We start from the raw sequence: 16847 nt of genomic DNA on the forward strand, positions 1-16847 counted from the left end.
TCCCCCATCAAAGTAAGGGAGGGGGGGGGGGCTGGACGCTTAATCAAAAAATGCTCTTCTTCGGCCATCATGTTTTGCTGTCAGCATTCACAAGCACGTTGAGATTTTTTAGGAAAGCTTTGTGAAACAGTTTCCTGACTCCGCCGACTGGCTGAGCTCTGAGACTTATGCGCCTCGGATAAATCTAAAACTTAATGCGTTCCCTTTCACTCTCTGAAGCAAATTCCGAAAAAAAAAAAAAAATAGAGCCAGTCACAAGAGCCTGGATAGAGTGCACCTCCAGCTGGGGTTAGAGACGGGGCTGGGGAGAGATGTGGGGGTGGAGGGCTGAGGTTGGGCTGGGGAGAGGGTGTGTGGTTGACAGGAGAAGCTTGGAGTAGGAAGTGATCTCAGTGGTCCCACACAAGACGAATGGCTCCCTGGATACGGGGGTAATAACTTGTAATCAAAGCCATGAGACGGGTATGGGATGGGGGTAAGGGGGTAGGGGGAGGGTAGTTGGCGTAGGGTGGGGGGTTGAGTGGTGGTGTTGGGGACATGGATCGCATCTATCGGCCCCCAGCCGCTTTTCACTGAGGCGGCTTCGTGAGCTTGCTCCCCTTCAGGCTTTGGGACAGCAGCATTGCTGGCATTCCCACCCTGACAGACATGCATAAATTTTACAGATTGTACAGTGTCTTTTTTGGGGGGAGGGGGGGGGTCAGGGAGGTTTGAGTGTGTGTGTGTGTGTGTGTGTGTGTGCATGTGTGCTGGGGAGCTGGGTGCTCTGCATTTTCTCAGCCATCGCTCCCTGCCAGCGCTGTCGAAAGGGGAGACCCCTCTCTTCTCTAAAAACGAGCGCATGCCTTCCCCTTCCCCTGGACCCTCCCCAGGCCGTTGCCTTGCCAACGGGAACATCAGAGGCCGGCGCGGTGCAGGAAGGAGGACATCAATCTCGCCGGGCTGCCGCGTGGCTTTCACCTCTCCGGTCACAGTCCACACCTGGGACACATTTGACATAATGTTAGGTCACACAGGGCTCCAGTCAAGTCATTCAGAGTTCGCAACTGTAAAGTTGAAGTCATGTCTGAAGACCTTGAAGCTGTGCTCTCTTTCTTCCTCTGTCTCTCTCATTTTCTTCCTCTCTCTGTCCCTCGGTGTCTCTTTGGCGGTGGGTGAGGAACAAGGGGAGGACACAGGGTTGGAAGTGTTGCTGTGGCAGCATAGCAGAAGAGGCAGGCTTTGTTTTGCTACTTTACCAGGTTGGGTTCATAGCAATTAGGCAGCCGCTGACTACTGTACAGACATACTTTAGGTTAATACTTGGGTTGTGCACTAAGGACTGCATAATGGATGATGAAAATCATAGTTTAACTCCCCGAGAATGTAAACGGAGAATGAATGTGTAAAAAAAAATGTTTTGGAACATCTTCTTGAATAGAATACAATTTTTAAATAATAGATAAACATGAGTGAGGAATAAGTGATATGTTATTATATATTCATATAATTTAACATAACTGTACTTGTCAACGAGTTGGCCCTGTTTACATGCACATACGGGAAAGTAAAGCGCCGTGAGAGAGACTGGGAGAGAGGGAGAGAGAGATGTGTGTAGAGGCTGTGTAGGTTTATCTGGAGTAATCTGCAATGATATCACTTTCCTGTGCTAGAGCTCAGACTGCAGTGCCACTCTGGCCCTCGGCTCCCAGTGGAATGCGAGTGTGGCTCATTCTTATGGAGGTCTTAAGCTCATGACCACCACTAATGACCTAAAACCCTTTTTGTTGGGCCGATCTAATGCACTACGTTGTGCAACTTTGCAGACGCAGACTGCACGTTTTCTTCTCCGGTTTTAAATTCCCAATCGGTCGTTTTTTTGAGGAGGATTAAAATATATGCAAATGTGCTGGTTTTGAAAAAGTTTTTTTTTTAAAAAAAAGACAATTTGTTGAAATGCTTCCCTGTGCGGTAAATGGCCAGTCTAGAAACAGTACCAAAATAACAGTTGAAAAACACCCTGCGGAACAATTCCACACCCCAGAATGGCCCGATAAGGCCGGCTTTGGCGCATTTCTCTGAATCGCTGTAATCCTCTTACATTTTCTCTTCTCACTTCAGGCCCGCTCGGACATATAAATCCTGTACTTTCACGTGATATAAAAATGGCTTTGTTTTTCGCACACACACTGCCCAGTGGAAACCTTGCAAAAAGAAAAAAAAAACACTCTAGCACCACAAAAACTGACCTTAAGCATGCATTCTCAGGACACACACACACACACACACACACACTGGAGAGTCAGCCTTTCCTCGTGTCTCTGATTCGGACCACATTGCCTGCAAATGAAAGGCTTGCGGTGACAGAGATACATTGAATGCTGCATTAAGGCAAAAAAGAAAAGAGGGGTGGATGATGTGGTGTGTGTGTGTGTGTGTGTGTGTGTGTGTGTGTGTGAGAGAGAGAGAGGGGGGGGGGTTGTAGGGATCAAAGGGGAAACAAAGCAGGCCCTAATCAGAGGTTGTGTGCCAGTGCAGAGACGGCGGCTCTCCCTGGTCCAATTTATATATCCTCAGCAAGGGGCTGCAGCCGAGGATTCTGGGGGCGGCTCGGTAACCCACACCCGTACTATACTTATCCCCCCTCTGATTTGTAATGTTGCCCAAAACTTCTTATCCCTCCACAGGGGCCCCAGCTGCCTCTGGTTAGCGCTTGCACGTTAGCGAGATGCCCCTGCTTTCGGTGGCGGAGCCGCAGTCATCCCAGGCCGAAGATGAAACACAAGCGCGGCCATGTCCCTAGCAATCAGGGGTCATTTTACAGAGCCACGCTGGCCCGCCTCAAGTGTACAGGGGAACCCAAGGCGCAATTAGTGGGGAGAAAATAAGCAAACTTCATGTAGTGGCAAACCGTCGCAAGTAGCAACGTTTGTGTTGACAGAGGGACCGCTTTTGGCCCAGGATTGTTTTTAGAAATAGGACAATGTGATGGATTATTCATACCTTAAATATAGCTGACCCTCTAACATGTCCAAAACAAATGGTTAAACCATCTATTGATAATGATGCATGCTAAATTGAGAAGAATTGCAGCATTGTAAAACCAGTAGGGGGGGTCTTGGGCATTTAATATACATGCCTGCAGTGCATGCCTTTTGAAATTACTCACATTTACTCACCTTTGCTTGACTTTCTTTCAAACTGCAAGTAATTTTAATATTGTTTTAAATTGTTATAGATCATTATAGTTTTAAAATACAATTACATCAAGATTAATTTTACCATCACTTTTCCAGCACTCTGACAAGCATTTTCCTACTTTCCCCATATTTACACTACATTTCTTGTGATACATAACAAGTGACTATCTGGACCCACTCATTGTAGTATATAAAAAAAAACAGATAAAATAATAAGTAAATAATAGATGAAGTTATGTTGTGTTATTATTTTTTGATATAGAATTTCTCTTACTTAAATAACCACCGATACTGTATCAATCAGTGGATACATGCAGTTGTCTTGGCTAATTTGAAAGTATGGTCACAACATGGAAAGAAACTCTATCCTCCCCTTTGACTTTGAAAATAGAGCTTGGGCGTAGTTTTCTCCGCTGTCTTTAAACTTTGATACATGCCCCTCTTAGATCATGACTGAATCAGAGAGCGCAGACAACACGAGGGGCCTCATGGCAGCTGCTGAGCGCAGAGAGAGCAAGAGAGATGGAAGCAGGTTTTGCTCCGCGGTCCACACAAACCCGGCTGGTGGATGCTGAGATAACAGGCTTGTTTGGCGACCGATATCCCAGTCGAGCGCATAAAAGTGCGGAATCGTGTGGTTGTTTGATTGGGCGAGCAGGCGCGGCCAGCCCGAAGCGTGGCCCCGGTCAGTGAGCCGTGCTGCGCCGTGCAGCACCACGGCCCCCGAGATGCATATCTGTGTTACGACAAGCCTCAGCCACCACTGACTTAATGCAGATAATCACCGCGCGCCGCCACAGATGAATATGAACACAGACATCCAATGCAAACACACCAGCGGAAAGCAAGCACAGTTTAGCCAGTATTTCCATTGAAACAAAAGGGGTTTTTATTCCGAGCTCAGGCCATTAAATTACCCAGATGAGGTCTCAGTCATACGCCGGCACCGTTCATGAGCGCACTGTATAAGATGTCGTTTTGCAAAACGCTGACTGAAATGCTGTTTAACATGCTATGTTATACTGGGTTGTTTGAATAAATCATTGAATCTGAGACATTGCAAGTTCAACTCAAGGTCAATCAGAGTAATTGAAAACATAATTGAATGCCAGGGAAGCATCTATGTGTGGTAATGTAATTTAAGAGGCAAGAAAATGTGTTGGTAATATGGTATGGCATCCTAGCAAAAGCATTGCGTCTTTGGGTGAGGCACATTGGTAAGTGTAGTGCATGGTCATATTAATTCCACCGTAACTAGTCAATGTCTATTCAAGCATCCGTTGACGGGGGAAATATTTGTATGGAACAGTATCATATATCAACCAAGCCCACTTTTACACACAGGTTTACAATAAACACCACAGAATTCTTATGTTTAGTGTTGTAGGGAAGCCAATGTTTTATTGCAAGATAAGATCAGGCAAAATAGAGAGTGGTTCCAAAGTCCACAGCCAGCACAGGACCTCCCATATCAATCTGCAGGGCCACGCTTGAAAGCATCTCCATATTTGGAGTAATTTACTCAATTGCAAACGGCTCACTATACAACTTTATTAATAACTATGGATTCAAGCCTGGCCCCACTGCACAAGCTAGTCTGTGTGGTGAAATGGTCTCCTTATGTGACGACTTGGCCCTCCGACCTTAATGTAGTCTAATTGTTAACATTTCATTGAATGTTTGTATTAATGTTCTTTCGCTGCATTTGTGTTTATTTTTATGTGGTAGTAGAGGTATTTTATTCATGACTTAGCAAAAGGCTCAGTTTCCTTTAAATTGTTTTCACAAGGCTGACAAAATATTCGACTCACACACTCATGAACATTCCTTCTATAGTGTGTGAGTACGCAAGATGAGTTACAAATACTCAGAAAACCAACAGATACAATTTATAGTGCATTTTGCCATTGTATAAAATGTAAAAAAACCCATAAAATGAGTACATAACAGTGTAAGGGTTTAGTAGGCTAACTGAGTCCTGTCTGTTGTCTTTTTGCTGGCAAGATAGAATTTGTGTGTGGTTAGCACCAATAAGCCAAATCTGATTCCACATCATTACGGGGGGAGTAGGGAAATCTAATTTCAGCAGTTAGGGCAGCATTTCTGCAGTGGCTGCCAACACGGCTGGCATGCTAGACCCCCCCCACCCCCCCTACACACACACACACACACACACACACACACACACACACACACACACACACACACACAGTCTCTCTCAGCTAGAGGCCACTACCCTGGGGTCACACACACACACCTATCCTCTCCTATGGTGCTCCTCGTCTCCCACCTGCAGATGCATGAGCGATGGTGTCTGTGCCCCACTGGGTGGCATTGGTTGGCAGAGTGTGTATGTCTAGGGAATGGATCAGCATCTCGCGTAGCCCCGAGGTGTGTGTCTGGCATTCTAATGTTCTATGTCCGTGTGTTATGTCGTGCACAGCGTTTTCAGCCACATAGATCTGTTTCGCCTGATTAGGTTCTGGGTAAAAACAGACGGACAGCATTTTTTTTTTTTTTAATTATCCTGCAGAGAGCGTTTAGTAGTTGCTTTTTTATGGCTCATATGATGGCGTAAGACAGTGGACTGCTGTTTGGCATGCGGAAGACAAATAGCGAGCCAGTGTCCTCACACGAGAATGTTGGCCTGTGTCTATATTCTCTGCAGGGATGATTCACATCATAATATAAACAACAGACACCGCACTGGCAGAAAACCTCTCTGTCCATTTGGGACCTAGAGATGCATCCAGCCAAATGTAGGTGTTAGTGCCAATGAGTTAGATAGCAGGGTTCATGAAAGGACAGTGGCGGCCGTGTGTCCACTAAAGGGCAGGACATACTGAAAATCGACAACAGCTCAGGCTTGTTCGGCACATTAAGTGGGTAAAGTATTGTGCCAATGTGCTTCATCATAGCACAGGTCCATTCTTCGCTCTACGGAACACGGCCCGCACATCCCTGGCCCCTCTCGCCCCTCCTTTATTCTGCCTTCCCCTCCAATTCACCGCTCTCTCCATCAGCTGAGACTTCACCCTAATTTTAGAGAGAGAGAGAGAGAAAGAGAGAGAGAGAGAGAGAAAGAGAGAGAGAGAGGGGGAGAGAGAGAGAGCGGGCACCCCATGTCCGAGAGAGAGAAGCGAAGCTCTAATGTGATCAGTAATGAATTTTGTGTTACATTAGGGCCCGTACAAATGGACAGACAGGCGCAGCCTACAAGTGTCCGGGAGTCGGACTTAATCTAATGACACCGAGGCAGAGACAGAACCAATTAGGAGGAGAGGGCCAACGCGGTGCTGCTGCAGGGACTGCAAATGAATAGGCCCAAATCAAATCAGGGCCTAATAGACGCGCTTCGAGAGAGAGGCTGCTCGATGCTAAACCTATTAAAGCCTTGTGACCTCCCGGTTTGCGAGAGCCATCGTCCCGAAAACGCCCTGTACCCCCTTTAAGGCAAATCAAAAGGCCTCTTGTTCGTCCCCTTGGCCCAGGAGGAAGAAACCACTGTTGCCCCCACTCTCTCCCTAAATGAGTTTAAAGGTTTGGGTCAGCAAGAGAGAGATGGGTTCCTCTTTTTTTCTTTTGATATGAATGACTTAATTCATGATTTTGTGAGGCCTTTTTTTTTTTTACAAAAAAAAAAAAAACGCTTATCTCCGAAGCAGAAATTACTTCTCCAGGAGTGCCGACCAGCTCGCAATCAGGATGAAAGGACCACGGAAAATAGAAGAAAGGAGGACTAAAAGACTGCTGTAAATTCTGTCCTGTCATTAAAGGGAGCACATTTGTTAAGTAAATGAACACAATAACATGTGTTTAGATTCTGGAAATGGACCTCGTCTTTGTTTTCACAATGTTGTTTTTCAGCAGTGTGGTTGACGACTTTAAATTAGATATCTCACTCATGTTAGCGACCTAGTGTCATTATAAATCAATTCCTTACTTATTACAGTAAGTTAGTAATTGGTATAAATAAATAAATAAATAAATAAATATGTGCACTCAATATTTTAATGAGAGAGGTAAACTGAACTGACAAGTTATCTCATATGATCCATACTCCATATTAGTCTGTTTATGAAATATAAAGTATAAGTCAATTTATGAAACCTAGGAAAGAACCGAGGAAAGAATTTGGACGTAGCAGTAACAAGGACGTAGCGGTATTGTACCTCTGAGCCTCCACTGAAGACATTATCAAGAGCATTGCCTAGATCCTCTCCCCCCTTATGACTAAGAGTAGAAAGAAAGCACAGAAAGCACTTCCTGGAAGAGGAGAGGGACAGAGAATCCTCTGGTATGATAAAGGGAGGCGGGCATGCAGGGAGGAAGTCGTCTGGTCTGGGACATCAGACAGAGCAGAGATAGAGACCAAGGCCTTGTGTATGTGTGTATGTGTGTGTATGTATGCTTGGCATGCATGTGTTTTTTGTCTTGTTTGTGCAATGTGTGTGCAACATGTGTGTCTGCACGTACAAAGGGTGTGAGTGTGTACTGTGTATTTGTGTGTGTGTGTGTGTGTGTGTGTGTGTGTGTGTGTGTGTGCGTGTGTGTGTGTGTGTGTGTGTGTGTGTGTGTGTGTGTACACCATGTGTGTACTGTGTATTTGTGTGCACACTCTGCCCTCTGTGGACAGATACCTCACACATGAAACAGCGCTGTGTTATCAGCATGGGCTTTGATGTGGGGGCCGGTGGCTATCTGCACTTGTTCCAGGCCGCTGCGGTGCGTCAGCCACACTCCGGCCTCACTGACAGCTGCTAATACGCAGGCGACAGGCGGAGGCAACCACCACCCCCATCCACCGCTCACCCCCCAACCCCCACCCAACCTCCACCACCCCCACCCCCATCCACCGCTCACCCCCCAACCCCCACCCAACCTCCACCACCCCCACCCCCATCTCTCATCCGCGGCTCTCTCTGCTATCTGCTGGTAAACACTCTGCCGGCCAGACTGGCCAAGAGGAGATAACTTTATACCACTTCATAAAAGCTGCTGTCTCGGCGGGTCTGCCCATTGATTCCTGGGAGGATAGGAGGCCTGCTCCCAGCCCAGCCCAGCCCAGCCCAGCACATCACTCATCAAAGCTCTGGCCAGACGTGTCGGGAGGGCGGTGTGAACTTAGAGTCGACTCGGTGGGAGAAAATCTACATCTTTCTGCTCACAGAGCACAACCTTATGATCTTTTTTGTGAGCAAAAAATGACGAACAGAAGCCAAGATTTCCCAAGCCGCAGTATGGCGTCTGTGTGTCTATATGGAAATTTGGTTAGGCCTTGATTTGAAATGTGATGTGATTTTTTGTGACAATTGTAATAAAATAAATGTTCAAATTCAGTCCATAAATCTGTTTCTCTCCATTGTATTGCAGCATCCTGCACTGTAAGTACAGATAACCAAGCACAGTGTGTTTGACAATGAATGCATTCATATCATATAATTCATGTCTTTTCTATAATCCATACTTCAGTCCCTCTCCACTGTCAACCATCCACTAGCTCTCAACCCACCGGACGTTCTTAACTGGGGTTCACGAAACAACCCTGAAATAGCCGTGATGGGCAGCACATGTGGTGGGCAGCAGAGGACCGCTCCAACTCCAGCTCCCTTTTGGCCATGTCACAGACATAACACACACATGCAGTGTAGTCCAGGAGCACAGCTCTGCCAAATCCCCGGCAGCAGCAGGACGGTCATGGGGCAGCCCCGAACGGACCATAGAGGGTGTGTAGACTCCGACTCCGACTCTGGGGCGAACGTGTTCATCCTGTCGCGGTTTATTTTAGGGGTCCACAGAGCAAAGGCCGCATGATAAAATGTACTATCTGGATGGCGAGGTCGTGAGTTCATCCTCTGGACCGGGAGGGGTGAGGGTGCCTCCTCCGCCCCCCCCCCCCCCCCCCTCCCCCCTCCCCCTCCCCCTCAGACTGTCTGACAGCCGGTCAGTGCCTGCATTCCTCCAGCCTCACACCCAGCTTTTAAAATGGCACTATGAAATAATAATGTGTCTCCTGAGATGGACAGCAGAGAAAAAAAGAGAGAGAGAGAGAGAGAGAAGAGAGGGAGGATTACAGGGAGAAACAGATCACTGGTCAGGCAGGAAGAGAGAGAGAGAGAGAAAGAGAGAGAGAGAGAGAGAGAGAGAGAGAAGAGAGGGAGGATTACAGGGAGAAACAGATCACTGGTCAGGAAGGAAGAGAGAGAGAGAGAGAAAGAGAGAGAGAGAGAAAGAGAGAGAGAGAAAGGGAGAAAGGGAGAGAGATTATTGGGCATGAGTGTACGAGTATGTATGTCATAACCAGACACATTTATCAGTTAATGACTGAGTGAGAGCAAGGAAGGGAGAGAGTATTGGACATGAGCATGTGTATGTTATAACCAGACCCATTTATCTGCAAGAGGGGGGTACGTGTGTATCTGTATGTGAGTGTATGAAAGAGAGAGAGAAAAAGTGTGTGTGTGTGTGTGTGTGTGTGTTTGAGAGGGAGACTCTGCTGGACCATACTGTCATCTGGCTCTTAAAAGTGGAAATCACCTCCGGGTCCCTGGTGACTAAGTGTTCACAAGGTTTGAAAGAGCAACTGTGATTTTCATCAGAGTGAAAATAAAACAGGCGAGGGGATCATGTCCAACGCAGCTGCCAGCAGGACGACCGCGCGCTTATCTCACCACGGCGAAATTTCCGCACAGATCCGATCAAGACCACACTCACGCAGCGCCGGCTCAGACCCGGACTCATAGAAACACACACAGAGAGAGAGAGAGAGAGAGAGAGAGAGAGAGAGAGAGAGAGAGAGAGAGAGAGATGCCATCTAAAGACTGCCCTTCACTGCCAGTGTTTTTCCCAGGCAGAGGGTGAAAATGTGTTTTATAGTGTGCACAGGTTGTCCTGACATAAATTCAGCGAAGAGAATGATGGCAGAGGAAGTTATGTCTGTCTTTGCAGCTCTCTTTCAACCTAGCCAGGCTGGTCGCCTTAAAACTCTGTGGTTTTAAGCGGGAACTGCAACATGAAGAAATGACTAAAGGGAATTATTAAAACATTGTGCGTTCCTCCACCCTCTCCCCCCCCCCCCCCCCCCCCCGCTCCCCCTCCTCCTCTTCTTCCTCCTCCTCCTCCTGCTCCTCGGTCACCAGTAAATCTGGAGTGGAAAAGGGAGGGTTTCACTGTTTAGACACTCTGTTTTATCAGTTCTTAGTAAAACAAGAGTAAATTTTGACACAGGATGAATTAGTCATTGCCTTGATGTCCAGCGGAATCTGCGCTGATGGTGAGAGGCGAGTCCAGCCTGGGCCTTCTGTGACGAGAGAGGGAGAGAGAGAGAGAGAGAAAGAGAGAGAGACAGAGAGAGAGAGAGAGAGAGAGAGAGAGAGAGAGAGAGAGAGAGAAAGAGAGACAGCTGCAAGCCATACGGAACGCATCACGCATGGTCAACTTGGCTGCTCAGCTTCGTTGCTCATTTTTATCAGATTTTATCAGAGTGTTTTGGTAACAAAATCTGGAATTTATATGTGCACATTTCTACATGTAATACAGCATTTAAAAGAATGGCTAGGCACATGTCAGGCTAGTGATAAAAACCTTGCCAACTGGAAAGGCCAATCTGGAAATAGTTTGGATCCCAAACAGCAATAGTAAAACTATAAAACTGCTGGGAATGAAGTGTAGACCACAGGGTAGGTTACCTACAGAGGACTGACTGAACAAAATCACTGTTTTTCTTCCGAATCAACATCGTAGAGGAAAACGTTCATGAATGAGACTGAGGTGGAGGGGACCAGACACAGAGACACAGAGAGACCTCCACACTTCATCTGTTCACATCACCAGGCCCATGACCACAAACCAAATCAGTGGCTCCACATATACACACATATACACCGCACACACACACACACAAATACACACATACACACACACACACACACACACACACACACACACACACACACACACACACACACACACAGACACACACACACACACACACACACACACACACACACCTCCTCGCCGTACAGTCTCGCCAGTCCTAGAAAGCTCCTTCGCTGTAGTCACTTGCCCCATCCATCCCTACAGCCAGAACACACACTCCTACCCTAAGAGCCAGTGCCATGGCAACGAGTGCTTAACAGCAACGTGTGAGTGTTAATGGAGATGTAAGCCCCCCCAGGACTCCACGCATGATAGGTAGCAGTGCAGTGCTCCCCAAAGTGTCTACAAGCACCCTTCACTTTCATTACATTAGAGTTTCCTGTTAAATCATTTACTCACTTTCCTTCAGACCCCTTTTCTCTCCTCCCTCCCTCTCTCTCTCTCTCTCTCTCTCTCTCTCTCTCTCTCCACCCCTCCTCCTGCTTCCTCTCTTCAGTCCTAAGGCTGTAAGAGTGTTGGTAATCCCATCAGCGGCCTGTGCTGAGGGCCTTTACTCACGCTCTCTTTCACACACTGCACATCTTCCCCTTCAGCTGCTCCTGTGTCCTCAGTCTCCTTTAAAAGCTGCAGCCGCCTGCCATCGCCGCATCCTGAAGCAGGGATATGGAGCGGAGAAGGGGTGGCGTGGAGGTCGCATCCTGAAGCAGGGATATGGAGCGGAGAAGGGGTGGCGTGGGGGTTGGGGGGGGTCTTACAATTAGTCTTAAAGGTTTAATGGCAGTGTGTGTATGTGTGTGTTTGTTTGTTTGTTGTGCGTGTTTCTCTGTATGTATGTGTATGTGTGTGTGTGTGTGTGTGTGTGTGTGTGTGTAATATGTGTGTTCGTTTTCTTTGTGCAGCAGAGCGAGAATGAGGATGAGCACCCTCAATGCGTACGTGTGTGTATGTGTGTGTGTGTGTGTGTGTGTGTGTGTGTGTGTGTGTACTTTTGTCCACATCACCCGGAGCGCCATTTCTTCTTGTTTGTTCTTTACATACTTTGTACCATCAGGACTTTTCAGGCTTCTGTGGCTTCCTCCAGCCCCTCAGGGCATCACACTTACTGTATTCACCAGAGGGAACGGAGGCACACACACACACATGAAAGACAAGAGCCACACACACACACACACACACACAAAAGCCCTCTTTTATACACTGTGAGCGGGGTTCTGTCTCTGTCAGAGAAAAAAAAAAAAAAATAGAGCCTCATGATCTCACATTCGCTTCGCCGCACCATATGATTCGACTAAAGAGCCCACACACCCCTGATCATTCTCCTTGGACACCTCCATGGACAAAGAGCGGACGTGGCCTGGAAGAAGAGCCAATCCCAAAAAGCCCATCCGCTCAGCTCGGCTTTGCTCGGCCGCTGACCTCCTGCGCGTCCCGCGGGACTGGGCGCTCCGAGCGGCCTTCGCTCGCCGAGTCGCGACTGGACGCTAAGTGAAGCTGTATGCAAACAGCGCGCGGGCAAAGTGCTCTGAATAATGGATGCCCGACAAAATAAAGCGTGCTTGTGGGTTCCCCCCCTTTCCTGTCGAAAGGGGCCTAATGGATCTCATCGAAGTGTTGTGTTACAGCCGAACTTAATGAAGCAACTCTGTGTTTATGTTGAAATGTTAATGGGCTCCAAACGTTCTTGTGGCAGTCGACAGTCTTGTGCCAAAGCCCTCACTCATCCAGTCAGAGCAGTGGAGAAAGCCGTGCGGGTAGCAATCACATGGGCACTACCGCTTCCAATACAAGTGGGTAAGGTATGATTTATGAATGGCCATTTTAAATAGAGTGTTACTATTTTTCTCACTGTCCGTGTAAAATGAAACTACCAGTTAAAAGTCATGCCGTGAATCATTGCCAGTGCGAATCTGTCTCTAGAAGGCATATCTAGTTTACAATATGGTTGGGGTGTTTGACTTTAAGTGGGTCTTTTAGCATGACAAAGTAGAAACGTCCCGCTATCTTTTTTTTAACATGAGGGCTCTCTCTCTTTCTTTCTTTTTCTCTCTCTCTGTCTCCTTCCATCTATCTATCCATCTCTCTCTCTCGCCCTCCCTTTAGCAGCTGATGAGGTTTAGCTGGGTCAAACTGTCTGCTGCAGAAGATAGATGACTTGTCGTTATATCGGTGGCGTCTGGCTCCAGGGCCGTCTGACTGACTGTGCTTGTATAATGGCCCCGCAAACGAAATCGCAACAAACTCCTACACACTTCCACCCACTCGTTTCCACTGGTGGCGTCACGGCTGTCACGGCTGCCACCTCACCCCTGTGAGCGAGGTAAACTCACAGGATGTGTTTAGCGCCAGCCCCCGCCGCCGGCTCTCCCTGAGGATGTTTTGGTTTTGCGCTTCCGGCCAACCGGCCGACCGGCCGACCGGCCGACATAAACAAGCGTGGCCCTTGATGGCGTGTGGAGGCTTACTGTAGTCTACAGCTGTTTACTGTACCTCTCTACTGTAACACGGGGCTCAGTCAGTGGCTGTCTGTACATTATTCACATCCATGTGCACTTGGAAATGCCAGCGAAACCAAAGGGCATTAGGTATGCACGGCATGATCTTATTTGTGTGTGAGAGAGCGTGTATGAATCTGGGTGGGAGAGAGAGAGATGGGGAGAGAGGGGGAGAGGCAAATTCAGATGTAATGTGTGTGTTTCTGTGACACTGATAGACAAACATAGATAGATAGACACAAATACATGCACAGATAGACAAATAAAACAGATTTTTTATCCATCTTTTTAATTTAGCTCTGTTTGTCTCGGGGCTTAAACACAAAGTAACAATGGCTAATAAATAAACAATGAAACACGAACAGAGACAAAACAAAACAAACAAAACAAACAAATAATACATGAACGATCCAAAAGATGAAGTGGTCATCAGTAGAGATGTGGGGGCTGCGTCATCCCTCTCCTCTGCTGTCTGTGCGTGGCTGCCACTGCTCCCTCTGGACCCCTGGCTGCAAACCGCTCCGTGGTGTTATTTATCAGTGCGCTGACGGCTGGCATGGAGCGAGCGCAGCAGGGGCGCGCTGCAAGATGATTGATGGGTGTAGTGGCTCCGGCTGCTTCTGGACACCAGGCCGGCCGACTCCTCAGGTCATTCAGAAGCTATCATGCACGCTTGCACACACACGCACGCACGCGCGCGCACACACACACACACACACACACACACACACACACACACGCGCGCGCGCACACACGCACACACACACACACACACACACACACACAATACTCTCAACCAGTGCAGCAATTACCGCAGTGACATGCCTGCTGCTTTTCCCCTGCTGAGATGCTGTGCTCTCTCTCCTTGTGTTTGTGTGTGTGTGTGTGTGTGTGTGTGTGTCTAAAGAGGGTCTTTTTAGATCTTGCTGCCTTGCGTTTTCTCTCAGGCTCTGTTCTATCCACTCTATTAGTTTTTTTCTCCATTTCCTTGTTGCATTTCTGTCACATAATCTGGAAAAAAAGTGCTGCCACTCAAAACTTCATCTGACATGGCACACAAACTACTTACACAAATAAATAAAATAAATAAATAAAATAATAAAAATACACACATAAATAAATAAATAAATAAATAAATAAATAAACTAGGGCTTTAAGAGCATCTGTTGGCCATGGAGATAAAAGGAGATGTGTAATCTCACCATTCTGACAGTGAGAAGAACAGTGAAATGGTAACATAATGCTTCATCTCCAGCAGAAAGGACTAAACCCTCTTAAAGTGCAGTAATTTTGCTGATGAAAAATCATGCGCAATAGTAAAGACAGAAGAAATGGGAGAAAGAGAGAGAGAGTGTGAGAGAGAGAGAGAGAGAGAGAGAAAGAAAGAGAGAGAGATTCCCAAATGGAGTTAAAAGGTTTAAAGTTGCATGCCTTGCTGCTGATATTTTTGCCATCATGGTATTATGTTACTGGTGGAATGAATCCGTGTATGGAGTCACTACCGACTCTATGGGTTGTGGATGCACTGTTGCCTTGAATGGCTGACGGTCCAACCAACTTGCTATTGAACCAACCTGCTGTCTAAGCTGAAACAATCGCATTTATTTTTGGTAACACTTTACAGTAAGGGTACATGAATTATCATGAATTCATACATTAATTAATAATGATTCATGTATTAGTAATTAATAATAATAATGATTTATGTATTACTTCATTCCTTAATACCTCATGAATCATCAGAATGAATTTACATGAGTTCATAGTCTGTCATTAGTGACCTCATACATGAACAGCACATCACCTAAAGCATTAGGTATGGTGGGCACATTATTATGAATTATGATTTATTAAGCATGATCATGATTATTTATTTTTCTACCAAAAATGTAGTTATCACTGCTCAAATTCTGATTTGAACACAACTTTGCAGTTCTCTAAACACATGTCATTATTCAACACTTTAGTTGAGGGGCCACAGACAGGATGAGCTCATGAGCAATTAACCTTAAATTCATGTAATCATGATGATCATGCTTAAGAAATTATAAATCAAAATGATGTACCCACCATACTTAATGTCTTAGTTGATGTGTTGTTCATGCATGAGGTCATGAATGAGAGACTATGAACTCATGTCAATTCATGATGATTCCTAAGTTATATAGGAATGAAGTAATGCATAAATCATGAATTAATTCATGCATGAATTCATGATAATTCATGTACCCTTACCATAAAGTGTAACCTAATTTTTTTTTTGTAACAAAACTCATTTTTTATGTGTAAAGTTGGATAGTTTTTAAGTACTTTGAAAATAAGCAGTGACAAAACCATCAACCTCTCTGGGATATGCTTAAATACATCGTTTATGGCCTAATAATCTTATTACCTGTAACATCTTCCAGTGGTTTAAATGTATTTATTAAATTATATTTATTATAATAATAAATTATATTTATTTATTTATTTATTTATTCATTCATTTATTCATCTAGCTATCTATCTTTCATAACTACTGTATTTTAATCGATCCCTGAGAAGTTCAGTGGCATTTGTGTGGTCTTCATGGAAAGAACACTTGAAGAGAGGGCAAAAGGCCGCCAATTGGGTCAAATAAAAGGATGAGCGTCTGTGACAAACAGCAATAAACATTTAATATGTGATGGCAAGAAGCAATCAGCCCTTAACCCTGGACAACCTCACTCTGGCCTGACCAGAAAAAAAAAAATAAGCCTCATAAATCCCAGCAAACGTGTTTTCCCATAAAACTGTCAGGAAGTCACTGTGATTGGCCCACATGGCCAGGGAGAGGCAGAGCTAGGAGAGCCCCAAGCGTGGGGCTCCAGGCCTGGGGTCTGTCCTCACCTCCTCCTACCCAGCCTAATGGCCCTCTACCAAGGGCTGGAAGCTCAGACTGCAGGTCGGCTCATCACCCATGCAGGATGCTCATGGTATAGGATAAATGAGAATAAAATAAGCATCGCATAAGCAGTGTGGAGTCATATTTTCAGTACAAATATCCACGCTGTAGGAAGGGTACAGAAAGACAACCTACATGCTGCCAAGGGAAATGAAGCCTCTTCAATTCATAGACATGGTGGATATGAACTCAGTTCATACTGTATTTGTCTCATCATGGATAGTGTGTCGTCATAAAGTTAATGTCAAACAGTATAAAAGTCAGGTAACACTTGTTGACAGTATCGACATAAGAGTGACATGACACTGTCATGAACACATGACACTGTCATGTCACATGAACCCTAACCCTAAACCTAAACCTAAACCTAAACCT

Source organism: Alosa sapidissima, chromosome 5 (assembly GCF_018492685.1).
Source record: "Alosa sapidissima isolate fAloSap1 chromosome 5, fAloSap1.pri, whole genome shotgun sequence".
In the NCBI taxonomy this organism is placed as follows: domain Eukaryota; kingdom Metazoa; phylum Chordata; class Actinopteri; order Clupeiformes; family Clupeidae; genus Alosa; species Alosa sapidissima.